The sequence below is a fragment of the Cydia pomonella genome, chromosome 15, assembly GCF_033807575.1.
Source record: "Cydia pomonella isolate Wapato2018A chromosome 15, ilCydPomo1, whole genome shotgun sequence".
NCBI classification, from domain to species: Eukaryota; Metazoa; Arthropoda; class Insecta; order Lepidoptera; family Tortricidae; genus Cydia; species Cydia pomonella.
Window position 1 is genome coordinate 9,865,946 of NC_084717.1, and position 18,611 is coordinate 9,884,556.

Consider the following 18,611-nt stretch of genomic DNA (forward strand, 5'->3'; position numbering starts at 1 on the left):
TATTGGGTGTGTTCTATCTATTTAAGTATGTATATATTATATATATTGTTGTCTGAGTACCCACAACACAAGCCTTCTTCAGCTTACTGTGGGGTCAATTTGTGTAATAATGTCCATGTATGTAAGTCAAGTAAAGTTTTAGCTCAATCGAATAAATGAATAACTAATTTAGCTTGCAAAATTTGACCCGAATATAAATACATACATACATGAAAACAAACATTGCAAGTTAAATAAGACCTTGTAAAATGATATACTGATAGTCGTTTTTTGTTGGCGTTACGCGAAAATACAAACAGTTTATCTAATATGACTGGCATAAGGAAAAAGTATTTCCGCGCGAGCTTAGGAAAAAAAATCACATCAAGTTGTAGGATTACAGCAGTTTTGAAACTGAAAAGGTTGTCATAAGCAAAGTGGTCTCACGTATAAGCTTGCAAGCTGAATATTCGAGTCGCGTAATAAAATATGCTCCCTTTGCGTGCACTATGATGCTGTGCATTCACAGATCTCTTACCTACTAGAGGGAGCATATCAATAAACGACCTTAATTTTGATATCAGTCTCACTCTATAAAGGTAAAGCGAAATTCATGTTCTAATTGTAAGTTACTTATATCCTGGGGATTTCATTACTCGTAGGCACTATCATAGTATAAAATAATAAAGCATGAAAGCGTGATCACTCATTTAATAAAATTTATACGTGCGTGAAACAAAAAGCGGCCAAGTGCGAGTCGGACTCGCCCATGAAGGGTTCCGTACCATTTATGACGTATTAAAAAAAACTACTTACTAGATCTCGTTCAAACCAATTTTCGGTGGAAGTTTGCATGGTAATGTATATCATATATTTTTTTTAGATTTTTCATTCTGTTATTTTAGAAGTTACAGGGGGGGGGGACACATTTTTTTCACTTTGGAAGTATCTCTCGCGCAAACTATTCAGTTTAGAAAAAAGCGGCCAAGTGCGAGTCGGACTCGCCCATGAAGGGTTCCGTACCATTTATGACGTATTAAAAAAAAAGCGGCCATGTGCGAGTCGGACTCGCCCATGAAGGGTTCCGTACCATTTATGACGTATTAAAAAAACTACTTACTAGATCTGGTTCAAACCAATTTTCGGTGGAAGTTTGCATGGTAATGTATATCATATATTTTTTTTAGATTTTTCATTCTGTTATTTTAGAAGTTACAGGGGAGGGACCCACTTTTTTTCACTTTGAAAGTGTCTCTCGCGCAAACTATTCAGTTTAGAAAAAAATTATATTAGAAACCTAAATATCATTTTTGAAGACCTATCCCTAGATAACCCACACGTATGGGTCTAATGAAAAAAAAAAAAATAATTTTATGACGTATTAAAAAAAACTACTGACTAGATCTCGTTCAAACCAATTTTCGGTGGAAGTTTGCATGGCAATGTATATCATATATTTTTTTTAGATTTTTCATTCTATTATTTTAGAAGTTACGGGGGGGGGGACACACACATTTTGCCATTTTGGAAGTGTCTCTCGCGCAAACTATTCAGGTTAGAAAAAAAAAATATTAGAAACCTCAATATCATTTTTAAAGACCTATCCATAGATACCCCACACGTACGGGTTTGATGAAAAAAGTTTTTTTGAGTTTCAGTTCTAAGTATGGGGAACCCCCAAAATGTATAGTTTTTTTTTCTATTTTTGTGTAAACACCTTAATGCGGTTTATAGAATACATCTACTTACCAAGTTTGAACAGTATAGCTCTTATAGTTTCCGAAAAAATGGCTGTGACATAATCGGTCAGACAGACGGACATGACGAATCTATAAGGGTTCCGTTTTTTGCCATTTGGCTACGGAACCCTAAAAACTACTTACTAGATCTCGTTCAAACCAATTTTCGGTGGAAGTTTGCATGGTAATGTATATCATATATTTTTTTTAGATTTTTCATTTTGTTATTTTAGAAGTTACAGGGGGGGGGGGGGGACACAAATTTTTTCACTTTGGAAGTGTCTCTCGCGCAAACTATTCAGTTTAGAAAAAAGCGGCCAAGTGCGAGTCGGACTCGCCCATGAAGGGTTCCGTACCATTTATGACGTATTAAAAAAAAGCGGCCATGTGCGAGTCGGACTCGCCCATGAAGGGTTCCGTACCATTTGACGTATTAAAAAAACTACTTACTAGATCTGGTTCAAACCAATTTTCGGTGGAAGTTTGCATGGTAATGTATATCATATATTTTTTTTAGATTTTTCATTCTGTTATTTTAGAAGTTACAGGGGGGGGGGGGACACACTTTTTTCCACTTTGGAAGTGTCTCTCGCGCAAACTATTCAGTTTAGAAAAAAATGATATTAGAAACCTAAATGTCATTTTTGAAGACCTGTCCATAGATACCCCACACGTATGGGTTTGATGAAAAAAAAAATTTTTTTTTTAAATTTTATGACGTATTAAAAAAAAACTACTTACTAGATCTCGTTCAAACCAATTTTCGGTGGAAGTTTGCATGGAAATGTATATCATATATTTTGTTTAGATTTTTCATTCTGTTATTTTAGAAATTACGGGGGGGGGGGGGGACACACATTTTACCACATTAGAAGTGTCTCTCGCGCAAACTATTCAGCTTAGAAAAAAATGATATTAGAAACCTCAATATCATTTTTAAAGACCTATCCATAGATACCCCACACGTATGGGTTTGATGAAAAAAGATTTTTTGAGTTTCAGTTCTAAGTATGGGGAACCCCCAAAATTTATTGTTTTTTTTTTCTATTTTTGTGTAAACATCCTAATGCGGTTCATAGAATACATCTACTTACCGAGTTTGAACAGTATAGCTCTTATAGTTTCGGAAAAAAGTGGCGGTGACATAATCGGACAGACAGACGGACATGACGAATCTATAAGGGTTCCGTTTTTTGCCAGTTGGCTACGGAACCCTAAAAATGATATTAGAAACCTAAATATCATTTTTGAAGACCTTTCCATAGATACGAGTACCCCACACGTATGGGGTTGATGGAAAAAGATTTTTTGAGTTTCAGTTCTAAGTATGGGGAACCCCCAAAATTTATTGTATTTTTTCTATTTTTATGTAAAAATCTTAATGCGGTTCATAAAATACATCTACTTACCAAGTTTGAACAGTATGGGTCTTATAGTTTCGGAAAAAAGTGGCTGTGACATAATCGGACAGACAGACGGACATGACGAATCTATAACGGTTCCGTTTTTTGCCATTTGTCTACGGAACCCTAAAAATGATTTCTAGCGATAAATATTGAACGTGTGGTTACACGGTTGTGTATTATATTAAGTTAACCTTTTCAACGCCAAAGACCACTAAAACGGTCATCGTCTGTCGTGCCCGCGACGCCAATGACCATTAAAAAGGCTATGGCGGACGTTGTCAAAGCGACTTTCCTACTGTCAGTTAAGCTTCATATTCGCTCTTCACCAGTTAACTTTTTAGCGTCCATGGCATTTCTTGACACGTGTGGAAAAGCGTTGAAAAGGTTAAATGATGTGAGATGGAACTGGGTGGAATGATTAGCAACGAAATATGTACCTATTTAAATATAACTAAAATGTTGTACATCCTTTGTCTTAGTATATGCTTTAGATATGTTGCTGAATCTAACGTGGGTAATCTGTGTCAATTACATGAGAGGTTTGTCGTGACATAATATCCGCTCTGCGGATACGATTTATGATTCTGCGGCTAACTGTACAAAAGTACAGCTTTGTTGCATTACTCTAACAAGTAATGCTCTTAAGGCCCAGTAATAAGGTGTCAAATGCAGTGTAAAATAACGGGTAAAATGACGTAATTTGCGCTTTGGTACCGCAAACTAATTCGTGTGCGGTGAGACAAGCCGTGAAGCGGCAAATTTAGTTTAGCCGTGACACTAGCCTATTCGATGCAACTGATTTACGACTGTCGTTCTTAGCGCTTACTCGACCACATCCTAACGCAGCCCGCGGTTCGCCTGGGATACCACATCAGACCTATATGTCGGTGAATGCTAGCTACTATATAGCTCGTTTAAAAATAAATATAAAAATAAACTAGTAGCTGAAGCCTACTACTCGTTGGACGCCTATTTTCGAGTGCCATACTAAGCTGGTTTTAAATAAAATAATCATGTAATATATTTTATTTACAATTAAGACCAGACATGTAATAGTACATTACGATACAAGTGCGAAAAATAGGAAATTCGAAACGAGTGGCGATAAATTAAAACACGACCGAAGGGAGTGTTTTAAATCGACACGAGTTGCGAATTACCTATTCGCACATGTATCGTACAACGTTTTACAGTACATATGGCCCTGGCCACAAATGTTCGACACAGTAACATAATATGCTACTTCTCGCACTAGTGCTATAAAGTAGCCCCATATGTACTGTAAAAATAGTTTACAGTACATATGGGGCTACTTTATAGCACTAGTGCGAGAAGTAGCATATTACGTTACTGTGTCGAACATTTAAAGGGCCATATTTACTGTAAAACGTTGTACGATACATGTGCGAATAGGTAATTCGCAACTCGTGTCGATTTAAAACACTCCCTTCGGTCGTGTTTTAATTTATCGCCACTCGTTTCGAATTTCCTATTTTTCGCACTTGTATCGTAATGTACTATTTTATAAATAAATGGTCATATCGTGTCAACTTTTTCTTGTCACCTGTTGCCATGGTTACGGTCGCCTGGGTCACAAAATCCTGGTTTTTATGGTATTTAAAATAAAGAAACATATATTTTTATGACAGTTGTAAGCCCTATCCCCAATGGATGATCCACTTAGCATATTAGTAGAACGTAGTTAACTTTTCTTCTAACAAACAATAGTATTGACGGGACAAAATAATAACCACACCCCAATACCTATACGTATTAGCGCTACTAGCACCATCCCACTAACCTGTGGTTAACCGATTAAATCTGGAATGCTCATGGTTACCATTACAGTTTTACACTGAGTTAACGGTTTAACAGGTTAACCCCGGGGTTAGTGGGAGGGTGCAAGTGGCCCTTAGAAAGATTGGGGGGGCGTCTAGCGATATGAGGCCCTTTAAGGCATGTACATTACATTGAGCTGTGAAATTGCATAGAGAAATTATAATAAATAAATAAATAAATAAATAAATATTATAGGACATTATTACACAAATTGACTAAGTCCCACAGTAAGCTCAATAAGGCTTGTATTGAGGGTACTTAGACAACGAATTCGACAAATAGATTCATTCATTCGGATTCATTGATATAGTCGCCATGCACTGTTACGGCTCATCAACCGTACCATCGTACGGATGACGGCTTGCTTTATTCTTGGTCAATCAGTGGTTAAAGCGGCGGGCTAGTATCTCGGAGTCCTGAGTTCGAGTTTCACCCGTGGCAATGGATTGTTTCCACGTTTTCTTTATTAATGCGTGAACATTGACGTTAAAAAATATCGTTTGGGGCTAAAAATTTATTATTAAAATGATATCAATTTGAAAAATTCAAATGCCAGTCTAGCTGGAATGTCCAACAGGTTACTCGTGATTCATATCAAATATTCTGCACAGTAAAGAATTCCGTGCGCTTGTAAAATCATAAAAGGCTTACATTCCTATGATAAAACTGACAAAGCATACCTGGCTTTGTCAGTTTTGGGACGACGGACAGTCTAACATTCTAGCGCGATTTAGTAATTTTATTGCGTAAAATCTAGCACAGTGATACTATTACGGCCTTCTCTTTGAACGGACGAGTTGACAAATATCTTTACAACGTTCCAAAAATATATTTATACAACCTTATTGTCAGTGTCTTCGAAGCGTAAAGATATTTATGAAGTCGACGGAACAATAGTGTTTTACAGAGCCTTAAATTAGTTACCAAGCTTACCGTCTTCTTTTACCCCCGACGGAACGCGGCCGGTAAATGTGTTAAAGGTGAAAGGTTATTTATAAACAAAATGTTCAACTTCAGCACGAAACGGATCTATATGGTTGCAGTTTTTTGTAAAGGATTTTGACACATCAGCGATAATTCTTGTATATGAATGTTTGAATAAGACTTCAAAAATCAAGGTAATTTGATCAAAAGTAAATTCAACCGTTTGAGAATAATAACAATAAGTTATATATTTGCCTGACAAAGTGGATTAATAACATAAGACAGTGATGGATGAAAACGCGAATTCCCTCAACTATCAATTTGTGGCTGCCATAATGCATAATAAGCGGACTAACATAGGTATTAAAATCCTGCAACGAAAATGAAACGAATGATTTATACATTAAATCGGGGTTTCACATTTAATTATGTATTTAAAAACGCATCGGATTGAAAACATGCATGATAGGTCACTTTATTTTGTATGAATATTTTAACCAAATTAAGTATACAAACATAGTGAGCGTGGTTTATTGTTTTCGTAAATACCTGTGCTGAGAGTATGTATAATTTCTTGAATGAATACGTCTGCCTTTCAATTGTTCTTAGATATACTTTAAAGTGTGGTGCAGTGTTAGGTTGATACCTGTTTTATAAGAAAGATGTAGTGATCTACATCTTATAAAACAAAGTCCCCGCCGCGTCTGTCTGTTTGTATGTATGTATGTTTACGAATAACTCAAAAACTACTTAATAGATTTTCATGCGGTTGCACCTATCAATAGAGTGATTCTCGAGGAAGGTTTATAATTAGTTAAGGTTTACCCGTGCGAAGCTGGAGCGGATCGCTATAGTGCAACATAAAGTATGGTTGCCCGCCACTTGATATGATTCAAATAATTCTTTCGTAAAGTTCCAGTAGCTTCGTGTTTCGTTTGGGGCTTAAGACGTAGCAAGCAATCTTTGAGCTAATTTTGTGCCTTTTCCACACAAATCACTGTTTACAGCTAGATAGATAGATATAAGCTAATTCTCTGAAGATAGTCACATATAAAATGCTAAACTGGTAGCCGCATTATTTATTTGCTCCCGTGACATTCAAGTTCAACAATATGAGTTTATAGACAATCGTACCGTACATCGATAAGCGCCCAACGAAAAGATAAAATGTATCGGTGTGACAGACAGATGCTACGAAAAGTCACGTGACTACTTCCATACATTATTTAAGTTACAATTGGCGTTTTCTATCAACGATTGCCAATTTGGCAAGGCCTCCTGAACTCTACATTCAGTCGAACTCTGCCCCACCAAGGATAATAACCGTAAGTGACAATTAAAAATTCTTTTAATCACGTTTATTTTTAAACGTCACTATCAGTAATGGGGTCAGTACTCTGACGATAACGCTATTGCAGCACAGTTCAAAAATTAATCGATACCGCAAAAATAAATTAATTTATTTTAAACCAAATATATTCACAGCTATCTAGTTTTAATTTAGTTTTTTTTTAGTTACCTTCTAATTACTTGAATTTAGAGTTTAGTTTCTCCACTACCTAAAGGTTGTAAGGAAGAGATCTCTCTCGCTAAAGAGTAGCGATAAGGCCGCCGTTTGTTTACCTCTTTTATGTATTATGTGTGTTTCCTTGTAAATTTATTTTGAGGTTGTGCCATAAAGATGATTTTATTGTATTCATATAAATACCGAACTACTAAAACTAAAGGGTACACGTTATCTAATGGCAGGTAATCCATACATTTCCGACTCCTACGCGAAACCACCTAACTGGCCGATGCCTTTCTTGAGAGACTTAATTAAAACCCTCTTCAACACGGGCAAATTCTTTACCGGACTTCATATTAAACTAATTTACTATTGAGGTAAACGAACAACTGCGAAGCATAAGCATACTAGTGGTTAAAAACGTAATTTTCAAACCGTAGGCAGTGGGTTCGAGGCACTGTGGGGCACTACAGAAAAACGTTATGGTTTAAATTTAATTTTAATTATATTTTAATTTAAGTTTCTTTTTTACGATCGATATAAAACACTGCAAAGATATCAAGTTGATTCCCGCACTCTCCTCTCATATCTGCTTATCATCATTGTAGTGTTAAGGCAACCTAACGCTTGATAAGATGCATATGCAGTCCGTTTACATCACTGTTCAAGACAGACACCTAAAATATGACAAACGCCACAGCAACGGTGAAAACATAGATTCATGAATTTCATAATTGCTCAAATTATTCCTCTCGATTTATAAATGTGTCGAGTAGAGCTAGCAATTTGTACCGATTCAACGCTGAAACGTCACTGATTGCACAATACCGGTGAAGCCCAATCAGTGGCCCTTGTCACTGTTACTTACGAATATACCTCAAAATATTAAATAACAAAGTGGTATATTGTTAAGGTTCAGATAAACTATGCGCGGTACGAATTTTATTACATAGTCGGCTACTGCGGTACAAATAATTCAATCAATCTATCAAATACCACAATGCATGGAACTTAGGAAAGAAGTTTTCACACCGGAATATTTTTATCCTGACGGAGATAGTATGAAAATTTGGTAATTTTGCTGTCAGAATCAGTATGTCGTCGAGTAATTTCCCAGGCAGTTAAATCAACTGCAATTGTGGTTTGTGGTGATATGGAGAGTCGTTTGTCCATCTCAGAAAATTAAAGTAACAGTTTAAAAAGTTCACATTAAGTGCCATCGTACACACTTAACTGACAATTCCTAAAGCACTGTACACGTTATTTGTGTATACGCTGCCTAACACTAGGTAGGCTTAGGGTACTGTTTCAAAATGTACAAGTAAAGCCCTGAATAAGCTACTTGCCACTTATCTAACGAATAAAGTCATCCTTCGCGTTTCACAATCTTCAAATAAGCTTAACTGGTAGATAAAGTGCTATTATAAGTATCGCAGAAAGTTTTATCTGGCAGTAATTAGCTACCTAATTCTTTACTCAGACTTTGTGAAACAGACCCTTAGTAGACTAAATATTGTAAGCGTAGATGTTACTGTACTTATAATGTACAAAAGTCGTATCCGCAGTTTTCGCTTCCCGCTTGAACACAAAGAGTAAAAGATGCCCATAACTTCTCGTAGACACTGAAGGAAATATCCTGCCTGGATTACCTTTATTTACGGTCTAAGTTTGGCACTAAAATTGGAACCTTTAGAACTCGTACGTCGAAAACTTGGAGCAAAAACAGACTACATAATTATTACGCGAAAAAGCTTTACCATACGCTCAGGTGAGCCACGAATCGGTTGGCAGAGACACTTACTTGCCCATTGACAGACTTTATGCCCTTATAATAAGATTTACGAATGGTTAACTAAATGTGTGAACAAGTGTAACTACAATAGGAACCAACGCCATGTTGTGATGTTTTGTTGATGTGATAAAATTATATTTAACCTAAGGACATAATTAAGTACTCAATAGTTTTAAAAATATGACGTGTAAAATGTACTACGTTTATATTTACCAATAATGTCTGTATTTCTGTAAAATCGCAGTCACGTGCAATTGTTTAGAACTCGTACGGTCACATCTGAAAATATCGATACGGACAAACTACCGGAAATATGTATACACTACCCTAATATATGGGCCATAAAGTCGTGTATACATATTTTTGGCACCTCGATCGTGTCGATGTTTTCATACGTGACTGTGGTTGCAGTTATCCGCGTGATAACGGAATTATAACCACGACTCTCACATAAAATCAAAGTAGTCTGCTCACGATTGAAGTAAAGTAGTTCTCTTTCTTGCGCATATCTTTGGCCAACGGGCAATTTACGGTCAACATAGTTTTTTTGACGTCGATAATTCTGTACGTAGCACCTACTACCAAAATGTAATACCTTCTTCTACTGTCCTCAATTATATGTCACAAATCACAAGCCACAGCTGACGTCTGTCACCATTCCGAGCGAGTACGCCGATATAAGCGCGTAAGCTTAAGGAAGGTGCAATACCTAAACTCGGTCCTTCCCCGAACGCAGCTCGCTGAGCAGTGAGCGGACGGCCATGTTTGCCCGGGGTCTCAGATATCATTGTTACTGAATTATTATTTTTAAGGTATTTTTAACAAAAAAAAATCTATATGTACGATCAAAAATAATTTTAAAAGCAATTTTCATCTTATAAACTGAAAAAGATGATATATGAATATTAAAGAAAAAGTGACGAAGCCCTCCAGTGGTGAAGGCGACCGGAATTTTCATGTTAATAGCTTTCGTGCAAAAATAGTAAAAAAAACCGGCCAAGTGCCAGTCGGACTCGCGCACGAAAGGTTCCATACCATTACGCAACAAACGGCAAAAAAATCACATCAGTTGTATTGGAGCCCCACATAAATATTTATTTTAATATGTTATAGCAGCAAGAGAAATACATCATCTATGAAATTTTCAATTGTCTAGCTATCACGTCATGAGATACAACCTGGTAACAGACAGACAGACAGTGGAGTATTAGTAATAGGGTCCCGTTTTTAACCTTTGGGTACGGAACTCTAAAAGTTACCTATGATCCTGACCTATATTCGTGTTTTATATCACCGAGCAAAAGTTGTTTAATCAGATTTCGAATCTATGAAATTACCAAAGAACGGACATCTAAAAAAGCGCAACGATTTTTTAAAACCTCTGCTGGCCGAACCCACTGCACCTTAACGACTGTAACAAGTTATATTTGCGCAGAAAGTACGCCAGTCTAAACGAGCTCTAAACAAATATTTCAATAACCAGTCATCAGCTCGTCACCTCGATGTCATGACAGTTTATATAATCCGATAACGGATGGCTTCAGACTTTCCCTGTCAATTAGAGGCTACCGCTTTCAGCCGGTCACGATTCTCCGTGAGCGGGCTTTACGTAATAACAGACCATTGTTCTCTATAGGCCCAACTGTATCTATAGAAAAGAATTATGATCGTAGTGTTAATAGGACTTTTTAATTACAGTCACATATTCAAATTAAGCACCAATTACCTACAACATACATATTTAGACATAGATCCTTAACTTGTTCCTTGACAATCTTTGCCTAACATTCTCATTATATATTTTCAAAGAACATCATTATAAATATGTATTCGCGTAACAAAACGATTGCCGAGGCGTAAATCACTACAAAAGAATTGTATTATTGAAAGTTTTCACAATTGAATAAGCAAACACTGAGGGTATAACTACTATTAGTCCATTGAATAAAAAGTTCTAGAGTGCGTGAGTTAGTAACGTAAGATGTTTCTTCGGAAACATGTCAAGAGTCCCTAGGTAATAAACATACTAAAACCCCGGGACACTAGGAGGAGCCCCGGAGTGGGGGGAGGGGGGGGGAAAGGGTCCATTTTTTCATTTTTCGCTTAAATCTCAAAAACGGTACATGTTAGAGAAAAACTTTCAAGGAAAAGTTGAAAGGCCATAAAATTATCTACAAGTTGTACCTAAATCATTTTTTTCTATTCCCAGCCGTTTCTGAGTTACACGCAGTAAAAAATGATTTTGGCTCAAACAATTTCCCCATACTACATACCCATGTTTATCACATCAATCGATCAAAAAATATTTCTTTCTTCCAAAAAACTCAAATGTGCAACTTGTGACCGGTACTGATAGATTGCTCTTAATTAGGTCTATAATTGGTAAAATAAACACATTCCTCCATGGAAGCCTTTAGGAGGAATCGATTGTCAAAATATTATATTAGGGTAGTTTGAGTTACTGAACTTGATCTTTTTATTTTTTTCTTCCAAAAAACTCAAAAGTGCAACTTGTGACCGGTACAGATAGATTGCTCATAATTAGATCTATCATTGATAAAAATACCAGATTCCACCACGGAGGCGTTTACGGGGAATTGAATTTTATTAGGGTAGTTACGATACTTGAACTTTTTATTTTTTTTTCTTCCAAAAAGCTCAAAAGTGCAACTTGTGACCGGTACTGATAGATTGCTCTTAATTAGGTCTATCATTGGTAAAAAAAACACATTCCTCCATGGAAGCCTTTAGGAGGAATCGATTGTCAAAATATTATATTAGGGTAGTTACGCAACTTGACCTTTTTATTTTTTTTCTTCCAAAAAGCTCAAAAGTGCAACTTGTGACCGGTACCGATAGATTGCTCATAATTAGGTCTATCATTGATAAAAAAACCAGATTCCACAATGGAGGCGTTTAGGAGGAATTGAATTTTATTAGGGTAGTTACGATAACCCTAAGTTGGTAAAATAAAAAGTTTTCGAATTTTTCACCTTTCATGGGATGTAGCTCGAAAACGGCTGGGAATAGAAAGAAATGATTTAGGTACAACTTGTAGATAATTTTATGGCCTTTCAACTTTTCCTTGAAAGTTTTTCTCTAACATGTACCGTTTTTGAGATTTAAGCGAAAAATGAAAAAATGGACCCTTTCCCCCCCTCCCCCCACTCCGGGGCTCCTCCTAGTGTCCCGGGGTTTTAGTATGTTTATTACCTAGGGACTCTTGACATGTTTCCGAAGAAACATCTTACGTTACTAACTCACGCACTCTAGACCCCCCTTGGAGGGACTCATTCAATGGACTATATTGCTCAAAAATCGGACCGTGTACTCTGTGGCAATACCACGTCCTTATTTGACGCTGATACTAAGTCCGTTTTATCTTTAATTAGGTGTGTACTTTTAAATACATTTAGCACATACATATTAGTTGTAAATGTAAATGAATATACATATTACACACGCAGTACTGCAATAAATCGTTCTTTTTCTTATACAAAATTAACCATAACCACATATACGGGTTGGTATTGTACCGATATAGTACTTTTGTAGTATTTTTTATAGTATTTTTTTTAATAAATTATGATTACATCGCTTTATGTAACTCACAAGTTCAATAAAAATGAATCTAAGACTCGTTACGTTCAGGACTAAGTTTCGCAACTCGGCGGCAAGACAAATATAAAGTTTCTGCGTATAGAACGCTGGAAAGTCTTCTGCAAATAAAATAAGTTGCTAGGAAATGGAGATCTTATTATAATTAACCATAACCATACTTACTCATGTAAAACAAGTTTTTACTAACCTATAGTTGTTTATGTTTAGTCTCGTCATCGTCAATCAGGTTCAGTATACATATATTAGAATAGGTAGGTCATTTTCCTTTTTAGATACCTAGAGCATTTCCGAAGTTATTACAAAATGCACGTTTTGGGTTTTGGGGTGGCCGGTAGACGCCACCGTGTACAGAGAGAGAGTGTGTCTTGTCATACAGGACGACGCTGCATGCGCAGGATGGCTTCAACCAGAAACCAACGTGTAAAACTCCTTATAACAACAGCTGGATTCTCAGGGTGCCTGCGTGCCGCATGTGGCTGGCCAAAATTTCTCTGCTGTTTTAGTTTCCAAAAAAATATTTTTAGGGCAGACAAACAAAACATCGCAGCTCGCTGCAAGGCATGGCTCTCAATCAATAGGTGCTTACTGAATTTATTTACTTGAAAATTAACATAATTGGCCAACTAATTTGGTGCTGCGCGTCATAAAACCGACTAATTACAGACCATGTTTAATTAACTTCTGTATCGACAGCTAATTATACATCCCATAATCATAAATTTTAAACTAATTTGACATATAATTTTGGTCGACGTGTTTTGTTCCCCGTCGGTGGTTAATCGAAAACTTTCAGTTAATAGCTCTCTGTGTCCATTTGACGTAAATGGACTAACTTAGGATTAACTTTGAGAACTAATAAAAACTCTCTGGATATGGAAAATAAATATAACTAACACTTTTAATTTAAAATACATCTCTTTCGGGCTGTAAGTACACTGTATGTTATTGTCAGTATCTAAATAACGAAACTATTTTATATAGACTGATATTCCAAGAAATATGAAAAAGAAACAATAATCCGCCTTGTAACAGCTTTAACATTTACTTTAATAGTTTAAACACGTTCGTTCACATTTAACGCAACTTTCGAGATCTCTAAACGCGTAAATCACTCGCAGATCGAATCGAGATGTTTCACCGTACAGAATGGCCGCATTGTAATCTCCGTTCCCACAGTTAGTGTCGTCCTGGTGTTGTTACAAATGCTTACATAGCGCAGAAGAAACCGAGTCTCCTCCGAACCAGAATCGAGGGGACTTTGAGACTGGAAACAGGGCTAAAATAACATCATTGAGCTCCTAATTAGAGGATCTAGAAAAGACAGCTTGTAGCCAATTTATTTACATAGTAAATTTGTTTCTGTTTTTGCGTTTTTAAGTAACGATGTTTGTCGATTAAACCAATGTCACCAATAAAAATATTATATATAAACGTAACGACACGATTAAAACTTCATACAAATCTAATCATTAAAATCGAAGACATCGCACACCACGGTCAAACTCTGCAATTTGGTGGGCCCAAGTTTTCGTAGGTACAGTCAGCATCAAAAGTAGCGGATCAAACAAGGTTTCAAAAGTATCTACCATTCTGTAACAGCTTAACAAAATGTGGTGATTCTATATGTAGAACAATTGAGACGTTAAAAGATATACTTTTGAACGTAAATTTTAGAGATTTATCAATATTTCGAAAAGTTATCCGCAATATCAGATACTTTTGGCGCGTTGTTTCATCCGCTACTATTCATGCTGACCCTACCTACCGATTAAATGTGTAACTGTACTGATATACATGATAGTTGCATTTTATCGTCTACCATGCCATGCATCACCCTCAAACATGTGACAGACGATAAAAGACAAAGAAGAAAGGCACAAAACCTGCAGGTTCGCTTTGGTGATCGACTCAACAATCAACAAATGACAAATAATGAGAATACACATGGCCTCCGCGGTACACGGTGTAGCGGTGCTTCACGTGTTTGCCGAACAATTACACCCAATAAACGACGGTTAAGCAAACTTATTTAAAGTGTGTGGTGTGTCAGCAAATGTGGCAGTAGCAATATAGTAGGCATTGTATTTGATGGCGAGTAAAATACGTGGGAAAATGCGAAGCGTAAAGGAAAACTTTCTTTAAAATGTTCCAAAGAAATCTTCGCTATATATACTAATTCTGATTCTGAATTCTGACATAAAAGTCGACGTACACGGATTCAGAATGGAATAATTCAGTGACAGCGATATTTTGTATAGTTCGTGTCATCCATGATGACGTGCAGATTTGTCAAATCTAACCTTTAAAAACATGAGAATACAAGTCAAGGCACGCGTCTTCGTAAATGATACGATCTATATAAGGATAGTTTATTTTTGGAAACAGGCCAACCGAAATGTTTTCAAGTTTGGCAATTTTGATGTGTCATAACTTTCATTTCTCTTCCAATTTGTTTACTAATTGGCCATCAACTTTTCATTGTCAATACGTCTGCGGCAGCGAATTTCATTATTACTTTGTAAAACAATTATTCTGCCGCCTTTGTACTGTACTTACTGTGCTTAAACATTGTTTGCCGAGCGGACAGTGGGGAATCTCTGAAGGGTACTTTAATTAAGTTCTCAACTTTCTAAGACCAATTTGTATTACACAGGTATGTTGAAGTATGAGGGGTATGCCGGCAAATTCCTTGGCGGGGTTTTGAGTTTTAATTAAAATGCCGGCATATGCTTAGACTAGCTTAAGTGGAACTAAAGTCGTTTGCTGTCAAGACTCATTTAAGCCAGGTATTTTATGAAGCATGTAAGTTAACTCCTCGACCGCCATGGCCAGGCAATTCAACAGAAGGTTGCGTTCCAGCAGGAATGACATCTATAGTCTTGAATCCTGAGTCTTCTAACTAAAGTTTTTTTCCGATGTGAAAAAATTTGATGTAAAAGAAGACATGACATATCTACAAAGATTTAGACTCCGACATTGTAATTTGATCTCGCTTGACATTTTAATTAGCCTCATTACTCTCATTAGTATCTGGAGGTCTCGTACAAACATAAACAAAAACCATTCCTCAGTTAACGTAACAGTATTAGGTTTGAGTTCCAAGTAGAAAGTCATTTTTATTTAAGTAAATGAAACGCGATGTCTGTGACTATTAAAATTTAATTAGATAACGTTTAAAATTCCAATTTAATAAACACGGAAAATTTAAAATCGCACAAGAGTTTTTTTTAATCAAAAAGTATTCGCAACTCGAGACTCTCAACTTATGATAAAAATATGTCATCAAAGCGTAAATATGTGAAGCGGTCTGCGGCGTAATCAATAATCAGTAGTCTCGTAAAGCTTAGTCAAGTGAAGTTCTTCAAATTCTATCCCATCCCGCTCTGAAAATCTCGACAGAAGACTCGAGTCCTTACCAGCGTGCGCTTTGTTCCTAAGAACAAGATGAATCTCGTCTATTAACACCGACTAGTAGATCTGATGGAGGCCTAAAGTGGCTCGTAGATAAGAATCACTTCGCATCATCAAGGGTCGTCTGTGTTCATTTGGCAGAATTGAGATTATTTAGGGACGGGACGCGGTCAATGGCTTTCCGCCTGCGAGATAGATATGTGTGGTTTCTTTTGTAATTTTTATTTTGCGTTAGAGGGTTTTCGTGTTATCCCGATTTGAGTTTAGATGCACACAATAAAACAATTTTTGGCTATTATTTCGTATAAAATGTACAATGAGAATTTATCAGTATGTATGATACAAATATTTTTTATCGCATGGAATTAATCACATTTGTTTTGCTTAAAACACTTCAAAAACCTTTTCCGGGCTGTTCTTTCTTAGACTAAATTATAAACTCACATTCCGACATCTGACTTTTCAACCCAGAGCGTAAACTAGGCCTTATTGGGATTAGTCCGGTTTCCTCACGATGTTTTCCTTCACCGAAAAGCGACTGGTACTCGTAAATGTCAAATGATATTTCGTACATATGCGCCGAAAAACTCATTGGCACGCCCTGGGTTTGAACTCGCGACCTCCGGATTGCAAGTCGCACGTTCTTATCGCTAGGCCACCAGCGCTATATACACCACATTCTACATTAATACATTAGATAAATGTGGGGTATACAGTAGTTTTGGCGGACCACAGCAAACTATGTACATACAATGCGTAGGTACTCTGACGTTTTAAATAGATTTGTCTTAATTTGGTCTGTTTCAATGTTCACCTGCTCATTAAAATCTGTGTACCTGAACTAATTTATTTGATTCCAGAAAGCAGATTAATTTATACAATCTTTATTCGACTTTGTATTCAACATGCAAAAACAGCACAATTTAAAATTTACATTCTGAAACTGCTACTCTAACGTAACAATAAAAAAAATCCGCAGCTAATTAAAAAGTTATCAGCACACGTTTTTAATTGGTATTCTAGGACCACCCGAGAGTGCATAGAATTGGGACTGACAGTCGCGCGTCACTTTTGATCACGTGTAATGCGTGGAGACAGGGGTCGTATTCTAGATATATAATATAAATAACGAGTATAATGACAGCTAAGAGCCTATTCGACTAGTTCGTTGTAGTAACGTAGAGTAGGTAGCAATTTACAGAAAAGTTAGGCTACGTCACCTGACATTCTAAAGTCCCATTTAGACGTTTCAAGAACTTGCATGCGATTTTTGTTACATTGCGGTATTTGGTCAGTTAGCAATGTATCGAATATTGCATGCAAGTTTTTGAACCGTCTAAATGGGGCTTAATAGTCTAAGATACGGTATATGACATATATATCAGGTATATAAAATATTTATTTAATACTGTCCGTACGCAATTTAATTATGCAACCTATTTGCAATGTGTCAATGTGATATTATCTATCATTTATTTCATATCACTAATAAATAACAGAGGGCCTAACGCGAACACCGAAGTTTTCAAATTGCGGGCACCTTTCTCTTTTACTCCAATTAACAGTGTGACAGAGAAAGATGCTTGCAATTTACGAACTTTTCCCACTATAATAAATCGAAACGGCCTCCAGTTTTGTAAAATGGTGATGTCACTAGCACTAGCGGTCAGTTGGTAAGTCATTACAGTGAATATCAGAGTTTCCAGTGGATTTTTGGTATTTAGAATGAGTGATGTGGCTATAAACTAGCTGGTTCTAACGTTTAGCTTGCAGATTGGTTCTGAGCCTCATTGATTGGTTTGAACATTGCGTACAATTCGAACGCTTTTCTCCAACGACATTAAACTATGAAATATTTAAGTATTTAAATAAAAAAGTACTTAATCAGTGGATAGTTCGCTAGTTTAAAATAATTATCATTTATTTTCAGGCAACTATGGCCCATATATACATACCTTACAGACTAACATACATACAATAATAAAAATCTTAAAATATAAATATCATTTTGACGACGCAGTTTTCGGTTACGCCACCTGTTCTGGTGCGGGATTCAGCAGATTCCCACGAAACCGCCGAAATATCACACCTTTCGGCCAGAAGTCCACGTTCGCGATGGTTTCCAGCAGCGGCCGCGGGACGCGCACCACAAACGAGCTGAAATGCACGTAATGCCGCGATCGCAGCTGGAATACTTTCAGCTCGTGACGTATCCTCTTGCGGACATATTCCATGACATCTTCTGCAGTGGCGGAACCATACAGGCGCGATACATATAGCGCCGTGTTCGGTGTGGCAACCCTCAGGCCAGAAGCAATATCCGGCTCTGCAAGCCTGCAGTGCCACACTGGCTCTTGCGAGGCGCCTTACGCGCCCTCCTCTCCTTCTAGTTT

The 18,611-nt window shown here is 36.8% G+C and overlaps 1 protein-coding gene across 1 annotated transcript in view; it reads right to left on the minus strand.

The window, feature by feature from the left end:
• Positions 1-18,611, minus strand: part of LOC133525745 (apoptosis-stimulating of p53 protein 1-like) — a 322,549-nt gene that overhangs the window by 56,555 nt on the left and 247,383 nt on the right. The window lies entirely within an intron of this gene.